Raw genomic sequence first — 19,979 nt, forward strand, 5'->3', positions numbered from 1 at the left:
GATATCTTGAAATGCATTTGAGATACCTTAAAATGCAGGATAAGTCAATTTATCCATCCATCCATTTTCTAACCCACTGAATCCGAACACAGGGTCACGGGGGTCTGCTGGAGCCAATCCCAGCCAACACAGGGCACAAGGCTGGAACCAATCCTGGGCAGGGTGCCAACCCACCGCAGGACACACACAAACACACCCACACACCAAGAACACACTACAGCCAATTTAGAATCGCCAATCCACCTAACCTGCATGTCTTTGGACTGTGGGAGGAAACCCACGCAGACACGGGGAGAACATGCAAACTTCACGCAGGATGGACCCTGGAAGCGAACCCAGGTCCCCAGGTCTCCCAACTGTGAGGCAGCAGAGCTACCCACTGCGCTACCGTACCACCCTAAGTCAATTTATGATATCTGAAAATTCATTTGAAGATATCTTGAAGTGCAGGCATGGTTATTTTGAGATATTTCAAAATGTATTTGAGAGGACTTGAAATCCATTTGAGATATCTCAAAATGTATTGCAGATATCTTAAAATGTAAAGGAAATTATTTTAAGATATCTCAAAGCGAGTTTCAGATATCTTAAAAAGTAAATTACATTTTAAGATATCTGAAATTCATTTTGAGATATATCTAAATGTTAATATGGCTTGCCATAGAAGTACACACTGAGGGCGTCACTCAATATTACTGAGTAACACCTTCAAATACTGTTGTGAAGCAAATGGCTGAGAAGCTTGATTTCTTGTGTAAATATCTCACCATGTCTGAAAGTGATCTGAAAGGAAAAGTTTTATGTTTATCAAAGCGCTATCCCGATGGCCTTAATGATAAAGATTTTTTAACAGAAATGCAAGTGGATAAGGTAAATTTTGGAAATGCACAGTTAAAGCCATCACATCAGTTGAACATGTTATCAGAGGTACAGGCTTGGTGACCCGTTTCCAAATGAATGTGTCAGCTTTCCCAAAACTTTTTACAATTCCAGCAATGAGAAAGAATTTCACAAACTCCTGCTGAAGATTTTTGTTTTAAGGTCTACAATGTCTCAAAAACGTTTTGTGGATTTGACATGGCTGAGTATTAAATCAGACATTACCAGAACAATTAGGATGCAACCATTAGAAAAAATGTTCACAAAAAAGGCAAGGAAAGCTAATTTTTAAATACATACTAAGCCTGTTGTTTGACATTGGATTTATTTTTCTTTTATCTTATAGGCATTGCAGAATTTGCAGAATAAAAAATGGATGATCGGATGTGATTTTTTTTCTCCTTGCCTATTAAGATTTTTAAATGTGCATTCTTCCCTCTGACCTTTGTGACCCCTCTTTACTCTTTATCGTGTAGGAGGGAGAGGCTAAACCAAGACAGCTAATGGAGCAGGAAATGGGCTCCCAGATTCTTCACAGAGGCCAGGTGGTACATAAAGGGGGCGCACAATAATAAACATCAAATCACGTCAGCTCTGGTTTAAGATCTGTTCAGGCGAACAATAGTGTGTTGACTCACCTTGTGGAGGGTCTCATGAGGCATTCTCAAGTTTAGGATATGCAGATTCCCCACGACGGGCAAAGGCGGCGGTCCGTCGGGAAAGTTGAACTTAGTATTCTGGAAGCGTTTCCAAAAGATGCTGTAAGAGGCGAGAATTGTGAAAAGAAACACCAAAGTAACCGTTATTGGCTCCGCCGTAATCAAGCTGGTGAAGGGCATGTTTTTTATGCTTAAAATGCTCGAAATACTGTACAGTAGTTGCACGGAAATCAGATGTCTGTAATAGACCTAGAGAAAGCTGCCGGAGAAAACCAGCAGAAAGCCGCTGTTAAACTTGAAAAACCGGAGAAAGCAGAACGTTAGTGCAGGGAAAACTCCAAAAAGCGCACCTCCGGAAGAGGACAAGAAGCCAGACCCTGAGGTCCTGCCCACAAGTGCCGCAGCTGTCAGCAGAAGGCATGAGCTAGTGATGGGAGGTCCAGCTCTTTTGGCTCGGCTCCCTTAGAAGAGCCGGCTCTTACGGCTCCCAAATGGCTGTTCGTTTAGTATCATTCGGATCGTTCAATTTTTGCCTGATTTAGCAATTATGAATGATTTGTGTGTTGGTAAGCATTTTTTGTATTGTTTTTTATAAAAGCCGTATTTTTATACTTTTTTTCGTTACAAAAATACGCATTTACTATTGTTAAACATTTTAATCAAACCTTTAAATGAACAAGTTAACTCAGAACCACAGCAAACAAATCAAATAAATAACACTTTAGATAAAGGTCTGCTGTGCAGGTTACATTAAGAAATAAAAGATGCCTCAGCTTGGATGGGCTGATGCGATCTCTCCTCTCCGTGGTTATTTGTCCTGTTTTTGAGAAGAATCTCTCTGAGGGGACCGATGGTGCGACGATGCAGAGTCTTCCTACCATTACCTTAACCAGGCGTGGGTAGACTGAAAATAAAATCCCGCCCCTGTTTGCATAGCGTCTCAGCAGAGCTGAGCAGGAGCGGCTGAAGATTCGGCTCTCCCCGACGGGAGTGGGCTCTTGTAGTTCGCTACAAAGAAGCGGCTCGTGGCGAACGCGTCGGAATTATGATATCAAGCTTTTAAAATTTCATATCGAGCTTTTGAAATTTAATATTGTGCTTTTGAAATAATTTCAAATAAGTAGAGCTTAAATGCTAATATAGGGCAGGGCATTTTAACATTTTATCTGTTTTCGTTTCTATGAAATTTAATAGCAGGCTTATAAAGTTTGACATCACACTTTTAAAATTTGACATCACGCTTTTGAAATCTGATATCGACATCTTCAAACTTGATATCAGATTTCAAAAGCGCGATATCAAATTTCAAAAGCACGATATCAAATTTTAAAAACTTGATATAAAATTTAAAAAAAAAACACGATATCAGATTTCAAAAGCATGGTATCACATTTTATAAGCCTAATATCAAATTTTATAAATGTGATATCAAAATGACAAAATATGATGTGAGGGTTTAAAATACATTTATATTAGCATTTAAGCTATCAAATCAAATTTCAAAAACGTGATATGAAATTTTAAAAACCCGATATCAAATTACAGAAGCTGGATTTCAAATTTTAAAAGTGTAATATCAAATTTTCTAAGCTTGATATCAAATTTCCAAGTGTTGATATCAAATTTAAACTCCACGAAAACAACGTTTTGAAAGCAGATTAAAGGAATCTGCTTTCAGATTAAAGGAACATTAAAGGAATTAAATGTTAAAACTGCTTGCCATAGGGAGCAGTCTTTACAAATGTTTATAACACAGCATCTTAATGGGCATAAGGTATAGCAAGCTGTTTAAAAAATTAATCATTAATTTTTAATATAAATATTCAAAATGCCAATATCTTTCATTTTAATGTACATAGCATCACTTTTAAATATGGATTTTTGCACGGTGGTAAGGTGGTAGCGCTCGCAGTAAGGAAACCAGGATTCACTTTGCATGACCTCCCTGTGTCTGTGTGGTCTCCTACGTGTGGTCCTGTTCCCTCCCACTGTCCAAGGTTAGGTGAATTGGTGACACTCGTTGGTGTTTCGTGTATATGTTTGTGTGCGTTTGCCTAGCGATGGACTGGCACCCTGTCCAAGGTTTTTTACTGCCTTGCACCCTATGCTAGCTGGGATAAGCTCCAGACCCTATCCCCATCCGTCCCTGGTGAAGGAGGTAAGGACATGATTCTTTCAAATCTGATAGCAGAATCAACAACTGAAAGTTTGTTATCATGGAATTCGCAGGTCACTCTTGCAAATTCTGGTTCTTTAATGGCAGTGTATGATTCTTTACTGGGTGGTGTGGTTCCTCATAGAACTATTGCTTGACAAAGTACCCTTTAATTCTGGGATGAGTTCTTAGCATGTGATGTTGGTTCTTTGTGCTTTGAAAAACTTACTAATACTTAAAAAAAAAAAAAAAAGCTGAAATCTTTAATATTTAGTGGGCTACCTAGCAGGACACTAACTGATTAACAAAACCTGAACTTAGCCTGTGTGGTTGTGTGCAGAAGAGTGCTTTTAAAATCCATAGGTATTTCACAAATCTGTTACCATCTATTTGTGGTTATTTACTGTATGAAGGCTGTTATGGGCCTAAATAAATAAATTCAAATGAATGAGAATCATGCAACTCGTTCTTGGGTAATGATTCAGTTTAAACTCAACAGGATTAGTAAATAGTACATGTCCAGTCAATGACTTGTAAAAAGGGTTGTCATTTTCTAACCACTTAGTCCAAAACAAGGTTGTTGGGCGTTACCAGAGCCTATTCCAGCTAGCTTAGAGTACAAGACAGGAACAAACCTCAGACAAGACACCAGTTCATCGCAGAGCAAACACACACACACACACACACACACACACACACACACACACACCAGCCATACACTATGGCCAATTTAGTATTGCCAGTCCACTTAACCTGCATAACTTTGGAGTGTGAGGTGAAACCCACACAGACACAGGGAGAACATGCAAACTCCATGCAGGGAGGATCCCAGTCCCCAAACTCTGGTCTCCTTACTGCGAGACAGCAGCACCACCACTGTGCCACCTTAAAAAAGCATTTGCTAAAGTAAAGATGAAAGCAAATAATTGTTAGAAATCAGAATAATATTTCTATAGGGTTCAGTTTTGTGTAACTTTTTTGTTGAATGAACTAAGGGACATAAATGTATTTGTTTTAATATTAATTATATATTCATTTGAAAACAATTCTTATAATGAATTGTACAAAAAAGAACAATTAATTCATCCTAATATAAAGTGGTATTGCTGTATTGTACTTCTGTGGTGAGTGAAAGATCATCAGTGACAGAGTTTTATTTGCTGATATTGACATGGTTTGAACTCAAAAGAATGGTAACTAAAGTGAGTGAAGACTCATGGTTCAGGCAGTTTCTGTTCATGCGCTATAAACAAAGCAAAATGAAAGACAGTGATGATGTCACACAGGACATGCATGAGTTTTAGCACTCCCATTGAGCTCCATTGAATCAATTTGTACCTGCTCACAAACAGATTTGTGTGATTCACTAGTAGGAACGGATGAGGGATTCTGCACTGGCAGAGTGGATTTAAGCCAACATGCCTGTATGGGAAGAAGGGGCAGGTGATCTGCCCTCTAAGTGTAGTCCGTTCCTAAGAAACAAATTACTTCAGGGCATCAAAGTAAGAACAATTACCATCTTTTGAGGAAGATGACAATATTTCCCAACTGTGCTGGTAGGCAGACAGCTTTCATTAAGCTATAACTAAGACAGAGAGAGAGAGAAACCATGGAGAGCAGACAGTAAGTAGGTTGGTGTAATTCCTCTAGGCCTTTATCATGTGATTTTGAATGTTGGACCCATGGACTTGCTCTCTTCAGCAGACCTTCAGGGATTTGTTTGGCTCATAGGCTGCCAAAGGACTCTGTGTCTCTATGGATCTACCTTGGACTCTGGAAGTGTCATTTTCAGGTTCATTTCTATGGGTGTCGTCATTTTGGAGCTTTGATCTCTGTGATGCCTCGTGGTTGCTAGACTTATGACCCATGACATTATGGCAGTTAGGATATAAAAAATAATGCAATTAATAGTGCCTGGACTTTAAGAAATTTTTTACAAGAGATAACTTGAACAAACTTGATCTGTCACTCAAATGATGACAATCGTTAATCATTTAATTTCCATGTGACAATCATAAATTGTTTAAATGTCACACTGATTTATACTTTAAATGGTAATGAAAGGATAGATTTAATTTTTTCTCTATTTAGATATTTACACATTGTAAGGGTTTATGTAATTCCTTCTGGTTTTTTTTTACCATCATCACTAGTGTCATTCCATGTTTTGCTGCTCATGACGCATTGTTAGGGTGTATTCAAATTTTAGTGCATATATATCATTATATTAAGTTGACAATGAAAAACTATGACAAGTTTATCTAGCTACAAAGGAACTCATCAGGTGTAGAAGATTCAGCATTTTCATCTGTGTCTTTAGATTTTGTTTTCAGTTTAGGATCCATGACTTTTTAAAGATTTTACAATTTCTGTTCATTTTTGGTTTTACATGCTGTGGTGTATTTGAAGTGTACTGACCTGGTATACCTGACTACTCTTTTGGAAATCTCCTTGAAAATAATATCTTCAGCACCTTGATTAGTGAATAAAATTATCCTGCCCTCACACCTCTTCCTTACCTGAAAACTCACAAACACATTCGTCATAAATACGCACAGCTTTCATTTTGCAAAAGTGTATTTGTGAAATGTAGTCTTAACAAAGATGGAATGGGTTTGAAGTCTCCAGAACCAAGCCAAAGATCAGGTATGGATCATAAATAACCTGTCCAGAAGAGGTTTGTCTTAACTCAGCCAGGCCCCAAATACAGCCTGTTGGCTTCAGCCGGGGTGAAAATGGGGAGCTGGTTTAACAACACAAAATGTCCATAAATCTATTTAGGAGGCCAAAGTGAAAGAGGATAACCGTCAAAACCCCTGGCTTGCGAATAAAAAGCAAAATGCAGAATCTTTATAAATCAAAGATTTACTTACAAAAATAGTAAAATAAAGCATAATGTTAAAAAGCACAAAAAAAAACTCAAGAGGACTTTCCTAACAAGCAAACAAGTGCTTCTGAATTGAAGACCTGACTCTCCTCCTGATATTGTTGGCCAAGAGTCCTGTTCTTCAATTTAAAAGCACAATCCTGTGTAAAATGGCTTCTGGGCTCTGGGCTACTTTTGTTGTATCAGAGGAATCAATATAGCAATATTTGTTTGCAAAACATACATGTGTTTTGCACATTTTGAGTATACTACTGGATGACTTGACGTGGATAATGTGACACAAGATCTTTATTTTTATGGATGTTTTGATAGTGTTTGCTGTTGCCCAGCCTTGATCACTGTCCACTTCCATTAAAGCATACACTTTGTCACCTCAATTCTGCATGAAAACTTGAGATTAAAAAATTTCTTGCCCATAACTACAAACCACATGGGGTCATTAAAAAATATGTAATGTTTGGATGGAGTTTTCATTCAAGTTAAAACCCAGTGCTCTTTGCAGAGACACTTTCTGTAAAATTCTGTTCATTTATTATGTTCCCCAAGCAAACTTATCCAGTTCAGGGTCATGTGAAGGCAGTGCCTGTAAAGTATACTGGCAGAGCCAAACAGTGACTGGTGGATAGCTACAGTACAGCCATGGAGTTCTGGGAGCAGACTAGTGACTCGTTCTCTGTGTGGTGTCAACACTGAAGAAGTATACTGTTGAATAGCTACTGGGGTCTGTAGTGCAAAATATGCTAAGTCATGTTATGTATGCATAGTCCCAAATTCAAAATGAAACTTTTTTCTTCATATTTTATCATTTTTTAATTACAGGTTTATAATGTTAAATTTTAAAATGCATACCTATATTTTTAACTTTTCACTAATACTGTTCAGAATTTTCTCACTTTTTATTTTTGGATAATTGTTTTTAATGTTGAAGAATGTCCTTTTTTTAAGCAGATATTTAAGAATTTTTGTTTTCTCCTCAGTCCTTGTCAAGAAAAAAAAAGCCTGGCACTCTGCTCACTTTTCTTCAGGCAATGAATTGGGAATGGTTATAAAAATGAGAACTGATCTCGGTACAACAGGCTGGTGTAATAGATGCGGGTGAGATAAAGTCCAAACGACCTTAGACACGATCAGATGTCTGGTCACGGGAGGTGTCGCTATTAACTCCACGGTGGTACAACTTTGTTTGTAAACTCCCCTTTCCAATATCGAGGTAAAGATTAATTGCAAGCACAATCTGAAGTCTGAAAGTACTTTAATTCCTGTGGCTGTGTTTTTTCCGCAAGGACGCACAGCATGGCTCAAGTGATAAGAGAAAAGGACAAACTATTCCCACAACGTGCAGCAAGCAAACAAAGGGACGAAAGACGTGCGAAGCCTGAACTTTCACCCGGAAATATGTAGGAAAAGCGCCACAAGTGATTTATATAATATTCTGCCATTAGAGGTCGCAATTCAACCTGACAAAGGACTTTCTGACATAGCCGCCCCCAAATTTGTTAGCACAAATTTGTACTTCAAGAAGAAAGTCCTCATCACCCATCTGGTCTATATCCATCACAGTCTTCAACAGCTGGAAGCCTGACTAATTTGACTGTGGGTCGGATATACACTCGATCCTTTACCTGAATCTTCACTGTACGTATGCGACCATCAGGTCCTGGGTAGGTTTCAATGATTTTACCGCTTGGCCATGATGCTCTTGGGAGTTGCGCGTCAATAATCATGACTACCTCTCCAACCTTCAACTCATCACAGTCAGTCTGCCATTTCTGACGGAGCTGGAGACCAGGTAAGTAATTCTTGACAAAATTACTCCAGAAATGATCAGCTAAAATCTGACTGTGACGCCATCGCCGTCGTCCCAGCAAATCATCTGGAGGGTAAACTACCTGTGGTAGTGAAGCATCTCGCCGCCCCATGAGCAACAGATTCGGAATTATCAGGTCAGGATCTGCCACATCTGAGGATACATATCCCAGGGGTTTGGAGTTCAAAATACCTTCAACTTCTATAAGAACGGTAGCTAATATGGCCTCAGTCACAACATTGGTTCCAAGAACTACTCGTAAGGCACTCTTCACTGACCTGATTTCCCGTTCCCAGGTCCCTCCAAAATGTGGACTACTTGGTGGGTTGAACTGAAATTTCACTTGCTGCTTAGCGAGTTGCTCCTGCAAGGAAGGTGTCATGGCAGTAATAGCTTCCTTTAACTCAGCTTCTCCTCCTCGGAAATTTGTACCTCTGTCAGACAGAAGTTCAGAAGGCTGGCCTCTTCTTGACACAAACCGAAGGAAAGCCATGAGAAATGCATCAGTATCTAAATTTTCAATTAAATCTAAATGAACACAATGAGTAGTCATACATTTGAATATAATTCCCCAACGTTTTTCCGTCCTCCGGCCAATTTTTACCGTAAAGGGACCAAAGCAATCAACCCCTGTGGACCAAAAGGGTGGCTTAAATAGCCGTAGTCGTGCTAGAGGTAGATCCGCCATCTTTGGAGCCCGAGTGGTGGCACGCCAACGCTGGCATTCCCTACATTGGTGCTGATGTCGTCTGATAGCCTCACGACCCCTTAATATCCAATATTTTCTTCTTACCTCCGCAAACACACGCTCTGGGCCTGGGTGCAGAAGTTTTTCATCATAGTTCTGAATGAGCAGTTTAGTTATTGGGTGACATGGGTCCAGTACAATAGGATGGATGCCTTCCTCATTAAAACCCTCTATTCTTCTTAGTCGGCCACCGACTCGAATGAGACCCACAGTATGGTCGAATTCTGGTGATAATGTCCTCAAGCGACTGCTTAGAGGTATTTTCACTCCTGATTGAAGATTCTTGACTTCTACAGGGAAACTGCTCTGTTGAGCTCTTCTTAGGAGTTCAACTTCCGTCTCCCTCCAGGTTTCAGCTGAGGAATAAGCACTTGAATTCCCATCAGCCGCCCCATGAAGATCCTGAATGGTAGCCTTAACTAAATCGTTCCAAGACTGGAAAAGACTGGGATCTGGATATCTAGTGTGCTGCTCCATTACAAGACTTCCACAAAAGGTAGCATTCTTCATTTCAGTGGAGTCCTCAGGTGGGCTAGTAATCAAGGAACATGGCCATTCGTTAATAGGCTGTTTGAGAAAGGAAGGTCCATTCCTCCATCTGTTTAACTCACTAAGCTCCTTTAGGGTCTTTCCCCGGGTAATGTCATCAGCTGGATTATCTTTGGTTGCTATGTAATTCCAGTTGTCTAAATTGGTTAAATTCTGTATTTCCGCTACTCTGGTGCCTACAAACACTTTATACCGACAGGATTCCGATTTCAGCCAGGTCAAGACTGTAGTGGAATCACTCCACAAGAGTACCTGCCCTATAGGCAAGCTCAGCTCTGTGGTAAGTAGATGCGCTAACTGAGCACCAGTTAAAGCAGCACAAAGCTCTAGACGAGGCATTGAGATTTGCCGTTTGGGGGCTACCCTGGACCTAGCCATCACAAAGCTAACATGTATTCCCCCCTTTTCATCTTCAGAACGTAGATAAGCAACAGACCCATATAATCGCTCGGAGGCATCACAGAATACATGCAAGTGTCTCTTAGCCCCGGAAGTATCAGCACATGGTGGGATGTAGCAGCGAGGCAAGATTACATGCTTTATACTGCCTAGCTCCTCTACCCAGGTAAGCCATCGTTGCACAAGGGTGTCAGGGGTAATGTGATCATCCCAACCACTTTCAGTCTTCCAAAGGTCTTGTACCAGAACCTTGGCTCGTGCTGTAAAGGGAGTGAGAAACCCCAGTGGGTCATACTGGCTGGCAAGTACCTTATAAATGTTCCGCTTAGTTGGCTCAATGCATTCAATTGGGCAACATCTGTAACCAAGACTGTCCATGGTACAGTTCCAGCGGAGACCTAGTGTTGGCTCTAGTGGCTCTTTGCCATGCTGTGAAAGCCACAGTACAGAATTCTCTGATCTGGCCTCATCTGGGAGATGTTGAATGACTGATGTGAAATTGCTGGCCCACTGCCTAATTTCAAAGCCACCTTCAGAAAGATGTTGACACAATGTATCTACTAGCTGCTTGGCACTTTCTATACACGGTAAGCTGTACAGACAGTTATCCACATAAAAAGCTTTATTAACACAATTCCACACCTCTTCAAAGCCTTCCTGATTGTCCTGAGCATGTTTTCTCAATGCATATGTTGCACAACAAGGGCTACAAGTTGTGCCGAAAGGTAAGACTTGCCATTCATAAACACTTGGTAACTTATCACGGTCCATATTCCTCCATATAAACCTCAGTAATGACCTGTCAGAAGGTAGCAAACGTATTTGATGAAACATAGCCTTGATGTCACCAGATATGGCAACTATATGCTGGCGAAATCGAAGAAGAACACCCAGTAATGAGGGTCCCAAAGTTGGACCTGCAAACAGATGATCATTTAAGGCAAGTCCGTCCCTCTGATAGGAGCAGTTGAATACAAGCCTGTATTTACCATTATGCTGCACCATATGATGTGGTATATACCAAGCCTCTTCATGTGATTTTATTTCCTTTTCAGTCAGAATTCTGACATGGCCTGCATCCACAAGCTTCTGGATGTGCAGTGTATGTAAGTCAGCCAAATACTGATCTTTCATAAGACACCTTTCTACACGTCTAAGGTGGGGAAGCATAGCTTCTGGAGAAGCAAGGAAGCATGGACTTCTGGAACGTCTCAATAATGGGGTGGCATATCTTTTGACCCCATGGACCTCAACTCTCACAGTCCTTGTTTCAAGCAAGTCCAGGGCTTGTTGGTCTTGCTTGGACTGGGTCACCTGCTGCAGGTTCAGATAGGGTAAAGTGTCGGTCTGCCAAAGCCGCTCTACATTTCTTATTAGTTCAGTTGAGGGGGATGAGACATTCATCAGTATACATCTTTCATCTTGTCCCTGTCCTTGGATTAGACCTGCAGGCCCTTGTAGTGTCCATCCAAAAGCAGTGCGGACTGCAACAGGTGCATTCGGTGGACCAAAATTTACTGGTTGAATCGGCATCACCAGTTGGGGAAAATCTGAGCCTATCAGAAGCAAAGGACAGGCCCGGTCTATCTGAGGTAATGGTACATTGCGGAGATGCAGGTAACGCTTCTTTAACTCATTAATAGGGTATGAGTATTCTGACAAGCACAGACTGTTTGCAGAGAAGGCCAGTTGAATGGTATATTTCTTGTTGGGTTCATGCACCGAAGAGACTTCAAAGTTCACTGCATTACCAGGAATCCGGACAATATTCTGTCGGACTGTTCTAAGAGTCATTACCTCTGGGGTTTGGGGTAGCTTTAGTGTGCTGACTTCCGCAGTCATGATAATGGTCCTTTCCGATCCGTCATCTAGGACAGCAAAGGTCTCAACTGAACACCCAGCATAGTGTACTAGAATCTTCACGACTTTAAGTAGCACTTGATGTGGACGTCTGTTCCGGTCAATGTATATGGCATCAGACTTGACTACAGTCATAAGTACACTCTGCCCTCTTCTCTGCATAACAGTATCATGCAGAATTGTAAGGTGGAGCTCCTTGCATGTGTTGCATGGCTTCTTCAACGTACACAAGTCAGGAGTGTGTGTACGGCCACATTTCCAACAACGCTCATTATCTCTCATCCAGTTGGCAACCTGTTCAGCACTTAATTTCTTAAAGTCTGTGCAGGCATTCAGATAGTGCTCCTTGTTATTGCAGAATGGGCAATAAGGTTTGAGCTTTTCATTGGACGTTTTAAGTGAAGGATAGGAGTGAGGATTCGGTTGAAATGCAACTGGCTCAGCATTATAGTAAATTGTGTTGGTTGGCTCTGTTCTCCAGACTGAAATTGTATTCTCCTTTCTGCCGTGCTTCAATGTCTCCCCCCGATACAGGGCAGCAGCTTGCTCCGAAATGCGTTTAGCACGGGACTTGGTTTGTAGCCAGACTGAAAGGTCCTGCAGTGTGTAGGTACAGTCTGCATTGGACTGTAATATTCCTTGAGCAAAGCAATATTCCACAAATCCATCACGATAACTAGGGGGCAACTTGCTCAAAAGCCGATCCACATGTGATCCACACCTCAATTCATAACCACCTTCTCCTTCCAAAGCCTGAAGCATACCAACCAATGCATGTACTGAAAGGGCAAAGTCCTCAAATGCTTCAGCATCCCCAAATGTTATAGGTGAAGCATTAAGTATTGTTCCTATTTCACTCTGTACTAGCTGCCTTGGTTGACCATATTTCTCTTTCAGCGCTTGCAGGGAAATCGAATATGGATTTGGGCAATGCATATATGCTTTGGCCAATTTGTGTGCACCAGGAAATTTCAAACATCCAAGCAGCACTTGGTATTTGTACTGTTCAGTGAGATGGGGATGGCCATTTAAAAGACTGTCAAGTCCCATTTTGAAGAGAGCAAATTCACTCTCTTTGCCACTCACAAAGCATGGCAGTTTCGGCTTAGGAATCCCACATGATGAAGCAATAAGCAAGTCCATCATATCGGGTGCGACTTGTACTGAAGGGGCATAGGAAGATGGCTTTGACAGGAAGGGTGATTCTGTAGGCATGTTAGAAATCGTAGGAGGGACATTCACCAGCTGGAAAGGCTGATGTACAAGTTGTGGACCCCCAGGCAGTTGGTGCCTGGCGTTTCCACTCTGCATATTATTTGTTACATGTTGGATTGGTGTATTGATTATAGGAAAACTAAAATCCTGGTGGTCTTGGGACATTATTGTTGCAGTAGGGACCCTGGCACTGTCATCCTTATTTCTGCCACTCAGGTCTAATGGATAGGACATGGTGAAGGGCTCTGCATTCACATTAAGCAAATCTTTAGTTGGTGCTGACAGATTTGAAAAGTGCTTTGGGATCTGGGAAACAGTAGGGGTCACAATCCCTTTGCGTTCATTTTCCATAACAAATGAAGAAATCATTTGTGCTTCTTCTAAGTCCTGCTCAGCCCTTCGGAGACGTTGCTGCTGGGACAACTGCTGGGCTATAGCCACTCTTTCCTTCAATGCTTCTCTAGCCTGATTGTCTAGTAGTCTACATTGCTCATCTATTTTAAGGTCTTCCTCTATTTGTTTTCTGAGTTCTTGCAGTTCCACATATTTCCTTTTTTCTCTAAGAAAGGCAGACTGTGAATCGCTCAATGACAAATGCGTAACATTACTATGCTGTGAACTTACAGTGCGATGTGACCGCTCGCTGTGACCTACATGGGAACCCAAAGCCGTCTGAGGAATAGTCGGTTGGGATATTGAGCAGCTTGTAACAGAATGTGCCTTTTGTCTTGATGGGTAATATCCCACCTCATAGGCTTCTAGCTGGGGTGGAGCGCGAGTCTCCCGGTGGATGCGGAGGTGAACTGACTGCTGACTGCGTGCATCTGCTGCAGAACTTGTTTGGCAAGTTGTGCTCACTGTGCATTCAGGAGGGTAACTCGTCTCAGTACATAAAACAGAAGGACTGACCTGACCAGCTACTGAAGGGTTAACATTTCCTGCCGTATTGATCAGGTCCGCTTTATCTTAAGTGTTACTTTGAAGAGCTGGGCTCAGCTCATCAGCGTTTTGCTCCTTATCCATTTGCCTTTAACTTTATCCTTGTAAAGAAATTCCGGCTCGAAGGACCATTAAAATGAGAACTGATCTCGGTACAACAGGCTGGTGTAATAGATGCGGGTGAGATAAAGTCCAAACGACCTTAGACACGATCAGATGTCTGGCCACGGGAGGTGTCGCTATTAACTCCACGGTGGTACAACTTTGTTTGTAAACTCCCCTTTCCAATATCGAGGTAAAGATTAATTGCAAGCACAATCTGAAGTCTGAAAGTACTTTAATTCCTGTGGCTGTGTTTTTTCCGCAAGGACGCACAGCATGGCTCAAGTGATAAGAGAAAAGGACAAACTATTCCCACAACTTGCAGCAAGCAAACAAAGGGACGAAAGACGTGCGAAGCCTGAACTTTCACCCGGAAATATGTAGGAAAAGCGCCACAAGTGATTTATATAATATTCTGCCATTAGAGGTCGCAATTCAACCTGACAAAGGACTTTCTGACAGGTTACATTTAAAACATTTGTTTGAATAAAGTCTAAGAACTGCTGCGATCAGACCTTTCACAGATGCAAATATGTGAGGTATTTTAAAAAATCAAGTTATAGTGAGAGCCTTTCCCTTAAAGATAGGGTGAGGAGCTCAGTCATCCGGGAGGGGCTCAGAGTAGAGCAGCTGCTCCTCCGCATCGAGAGGAGTCAGATGAGGTGGCTCGGGCATCTGATCAGGATGCCTCCTGGACGCCTCCCTGGTGAGGTGTTCCGGGCACGTCCAACCGGGAGGAGGCCCCAGGGAAGACCCAGGACACGCTGGAGGGACTATGTCTCCCGGCTGGCCTGGGATCGCCTTGGGATTCTCCCGGAAGAGCTAGAAGAAGTGGCCGGGGAGAGGGAAGTCTGGGCATCTCTGCTCAAGCTGCTGCCCCCGCGACCCGACCTCGGATAAGCGGGAGACAATGGATGGATGAAGTTATAGTGAGCAACTATACACTTGTTAACATTGGCACAATAAACAAGGCTGTTAAAGATCTTGCAGCATCTATCATTGTACATTAACAGTGATTAATGCCGTATTATAACGTGACGTAATCTTTTGTTCCTATAACAACACGACATGCTAAATATGTACTTGAACCAGTGGCGTAACTTCAGGCAGAGGGGGCAGGCAGATGTAGCGGGCTCAAGGGGCTCCATCTGGCTAAGTTGTCATAACATCAGTATTGTGCCTGCGATTACCGCAGAATTGATGATGAATTTAAAGATGTTTAAAACTAAAATAGATAATTAACGGTTCTGGATTGTAGCAAATGAGCTAACTGAAACTATATAGTAAGCCCCAAAAGATATTGCCTTGGTAGTAAATAAATGGGTTCTAATTAAGAATTTTGGTGAATACAGAAACCTGCAGCCACTTCGGACCTCCAGAACAGGAGGCGAGTACCCCTGCCCTATGGCATCACCCTGAAGGACCACTCTGCCACCTTTATTTTTAAGAGTGTAAAATTACTGCTAGTGTGAGCTTTGAACTGCTGGATATTTAGGAAGGATTAAAGGTAAACACTTTAAAATGAATCTTGTTTGAATCATTAATTTGTTCACATTAAAAAAATATTAAGCAATAATGAGTAAAAAGTCAGAATATGACAGTATTTAATTATATTAAAGGAAACTAAATTTTACTACATACTTGTGAGGTTACCATATCATCGATTGAATTATTGATTTCTAACAGAGACATTGTGCCTGGTCCATCATAAATTACTTTCTGCATTATCTCTTTCTAATACAAAACCTTCATCTAAATGCTGCTGATCAGGCATTAACAGTGAGTGGCTTAAATGTGATTGCCTAGTGGTAAAAGATCATGGAAGACTGTGTGCCATGTGCATGAAATACTCAAAGAGAGTGACATGGGTAACTGTGCCGTCCAAGAAAGCTTGTTTGATCATGAATAAAGTAAACAGCACATGGGTACTCCAGCAGTTATCAAGGAACAAAAATCCACCTGGGATGGCCTATACAGTACTTCTATGTAAATGTCACTTTAGTGACAATGCAGAATGTCACTCAGGGGAAGATTTTACAATACAATACAACTGATTGTACAGTATAATATACAATCAAATACATTAATTTTATTTTTATTATGTACACAAAAAATGTAGGGTAAAATAGACAAGAAATTGAATCAAGTGAGCATCTATATATATAATTCACTAAAGCAGCCGACCATGGGCAGGAAAGACGCAAGACAGAGCCCCGCCTGCCAACTCACCGAGCCCCGCCCACCAACTCTAAGACCATGGGATACGAAGACAGCTCACAGAGCCACGCCCACCAACTCTAAGAATTCACTAAGTCCATGGCAAGCAAGACGCATGCAAGACAGAGCCACGCCCGCCAACAATTCACTAAACAGCCGACCATGGCACATGCATGACAGAGCCACGCCCGCCAACAATTCAAGCGAGAGCGAAAGCATTTGCCAAGAATGTTTTCATTAATCAAGAACGAAAGTCGGAGGTTCGAAGACGATCACATACTGTCATAGTTCCGACCATAAACGATGCCGACTGGCAATCCGGCGGTGTTATTCCCATGACCCGCCGGGCAGCCAACCGGGTAACCAAAGTCTTTGGGTTCCGGGGGCAGTATGGTTGCAAAGCTGAAACTTAAAGAATTGACGGAAGGGCACCACCAGGTGTGGAGCCTTTCGCTTAATTTGACTCAACACGGGAAACTTCACCCAGCCGGGACATGGAGAGGATTGAAAGATTGATAGCTCTTTTTCGATTTTGTGGGTGGTGGTGCATTGCCGTTCTTAGTTGGTGGACCAATTTGTCTGGTTAATTCCGATAATGAACGAGACTCCTTCCTGTTAAATAGTTACGCGACCCCCGAGCAGTCGGCGTCCAACTTCTTAGAGGGACAAGTGGCTTTCAGCTACGTGAGATTGAGCATTAACAGGTCTGTGATGCCCTTGGATGCCCTGTACTGCACGCGCGCTACACTGAATGGATCAACGTGTGTCCACCCGGCGCCAAGAGGCGTGGGTAAGCCATTGAACCCACAGACGAGGAATTCCCAGTAAGTGCAGGTCATACGCTCGCACTGATTAAGTCCCTGCCCTTTGTACACACCCCCCCTCACTACTGCCATGGTCGGGTGACTTGGTGGATTATATATAGAAAAGCAGCCGGAACCGCAAAGAATAATGAAAAGTCAACGTGACTCAGAGGTGCATGTGGACTGTAGCAGAGACAAAAGCGACTCAGGTGAGGAGTTGGGGGCAGGCACATGAGCAGGCAGGGCGTACTGAACGATGACTAAGAAATCAGCAGACTAGAATGGCGGGGGGGCCGGGACGGAGGGGGCAGAATGGGCGTCCTTCCCCACTCCCCCCGTTCCGCCCTCCGTGCCCGAACGCCGTCCAGGCCCGTCCCTCGCTCTGGGAGGTGAAGGCGTGATGGCGGTCCTCCAGTTTTCAGTCACGGATGTTCCCCTCTCCAGAGTTCCATCTTTTCATTCACCTACAGTCGTATCCTCAAACCCACTCCATTTGGACAACTGTGTCTTTCAGGAAGTGTTCACGCATCAATACATAATTATGCGGCATATGGTACGCTGCGGGTTGACTAGTATTCAATAATATTTCATTTTTAAACTTAACACATTGGTTCAAATGAAGTAAACAAGTTGCATAGAAAGTCAAATAGGGACAGGGTGGCTCTTATCCATTTCACCCTTTATAGATCTAGGGGTGTGCGTGCGTGTGTTTGTGTGAGCGTGTGTGTGTTCATTTCTTTCTCTTCATCATCCAGCATTTGCTCTGGTAGATCAAACAAGCTGTCATCTCTCACCACTTAGACATTTTTTTGAGTGGGTGTGTGTGTATATGCATATGTACATAAATTTTTGCATCTCAAAACTACTTGTGCAAAAATTTTGCAAATCAAAAGGCCTGGTCCCATGACTAAATAAAGAAGAATGCAAAAATTCCAGTTACATTAAACTTAATTAACTTATAACACCTATGGAGGAAAAAAAGTGTGTTCCACATAGTATGACTATATAGTGACAGGGCACTGTCCTAGCAAAATGGTATCAATGGTAAAAAGAGCAAGTTAAAAGAAGTTTATAAGAATCAGAGTAGAATCCAAAATGGTAAAAATGTGGTCCAGCATCCCTTAGAGGACCCTCTATTCCCCATGTGCTTTAGGTGACCACGAGAGTGTTGCCCAATTCCAAAGTGGAGCAGTCATGGTGAGGAGTTTGAGGGAGGAGTGGCATCTGTAAGAGGAAGTCATTCCACCTAAATTTTATTGGCTAGAAAGACTACTGGGAACAGGTAGACAACTGTAAGTGCATGGCATGATTCTGTTTCATTTGCTGCCAGGCAAGAGAAAAAGAGGAAGGCCTAAGAGAAGGTTTATGGATGTGGTGAGAGAGGACATGCAGGTGATGGAGAAACAGAACAAGGCAGAGGACAGAAAGATATGGAAGAAGATGATCCACTCTGGTGACCCCTAACGGAAGCAGCCAAGAGAAGAAGAAGAAGACATCTTTTCTTGAACTGGGTTACATTTTTTCCTGCTACTTCAAATCATGGAGATTAACAATTCTCTTTAATTTTTTTCATATGGTCCTTGGAGTTATTCATTTGTTTTACCATTACTGACCTGTTTTCTCGTGTTGCCATTTTTGTTTTCTTGTTTTTGAGTCCCCTAACATTATTTAAGCTGTTGATGTGCCAAGTCTTGCTAACATTTTCATCTGCTCTTTGTTGGTAGATCCTCGTGGTTGATGACTACAGCTTTGTTTTGGGCTTAATGACAGATACTTTTCACTTCCTGATTTTGACCCCTGCAAGTTCCTCAAGTTGTCTTCATTTTCTGGTCTCTTTTTCTTTCCCTTGTGGCCTGTCTATTTTTTTGAACACTGGGAAAACACCCATGAGAAATAAATTGATCTCTGTTTTCACAATGGAGGCATGGTTCAAGTCAGAGGTGCCTGGCCCTTCATTGGCTCTTGTGGCTCAGGAATTAAAACCTAATGGATCTCCAGGGGTAAGGCCACAAGACTGTTTGGATGTTTTCCTGACCCCTGAAGTGGTTTTGGGTGCTGCACTAAAAGTTGTCTCTTCTTCTTCTTGACTGTCACTATCCTTTTGCAAGTGGTTGGCTGCCTTGAGGAATCTCCTTCATTTTTGTTTATCCTCCACATCCTCCTTTCCTCAAACCCTTAATCTTGTGGCTGATCGGTGTATGTATATATGTTGTCACACACATGCGAGTTGAAGGCAGTCAAAGAGCCTAACGGTGAGTGAATTATCGCGAGACAGAGGGCCATCACATGGTACTTACCTGAACCTCTCTCATTCTACAGAAAGTCAGAAGAAAAATAAGGATCTCCATTTCCGGGTTCAAAATGGCCGTGATGACATCACTTTCGGTCAATTCCAATGACGTCACTTCCGGTTCCACAATTCTCCACTTCTGTCGACTCCTGATGACATTGGTTTCGCTTCCTGTCTCCAATTGTCACTTCCTGCCAACCATTTCCTATCCCATCATTCCTTGTCATATAAAAATGCCATTTTTTATGTAGTAAAGTGCTTGCTATTCTTTACAAGTTACGAATCAGTTTCTTTATTATTGTCTGGACAACAATATACGGGGACGGTCCCCAAATCTTTTTCTGTGTTGCTGAAGTTTTGTTTTCTTCAAGACTGACTTTCACAATGTATTTTTACATATTTTGGAGCACTGGAACATTGTGCCCCTGAAATTGTTATTTTCCCTAAGGAATTCTTAGTTGCAGCACTAT

The sequence above is a fragment of the Erpetoichthys calabaricus genome, chromosome 14, assembly GCF_900747795.2.
Source record: "Erpetoichthys calabaricus chromosome 14, fErpCal1.3, whole genome shotgun sequence".
Classification (NCBI taxonomy): domain Eukaryota; kingdom Metazoa; phylum Chordata; class Cladistia; order Polypteriformes; family Polypteridae; genus Erpetoichthys; species Erpetoichthys calabaricus.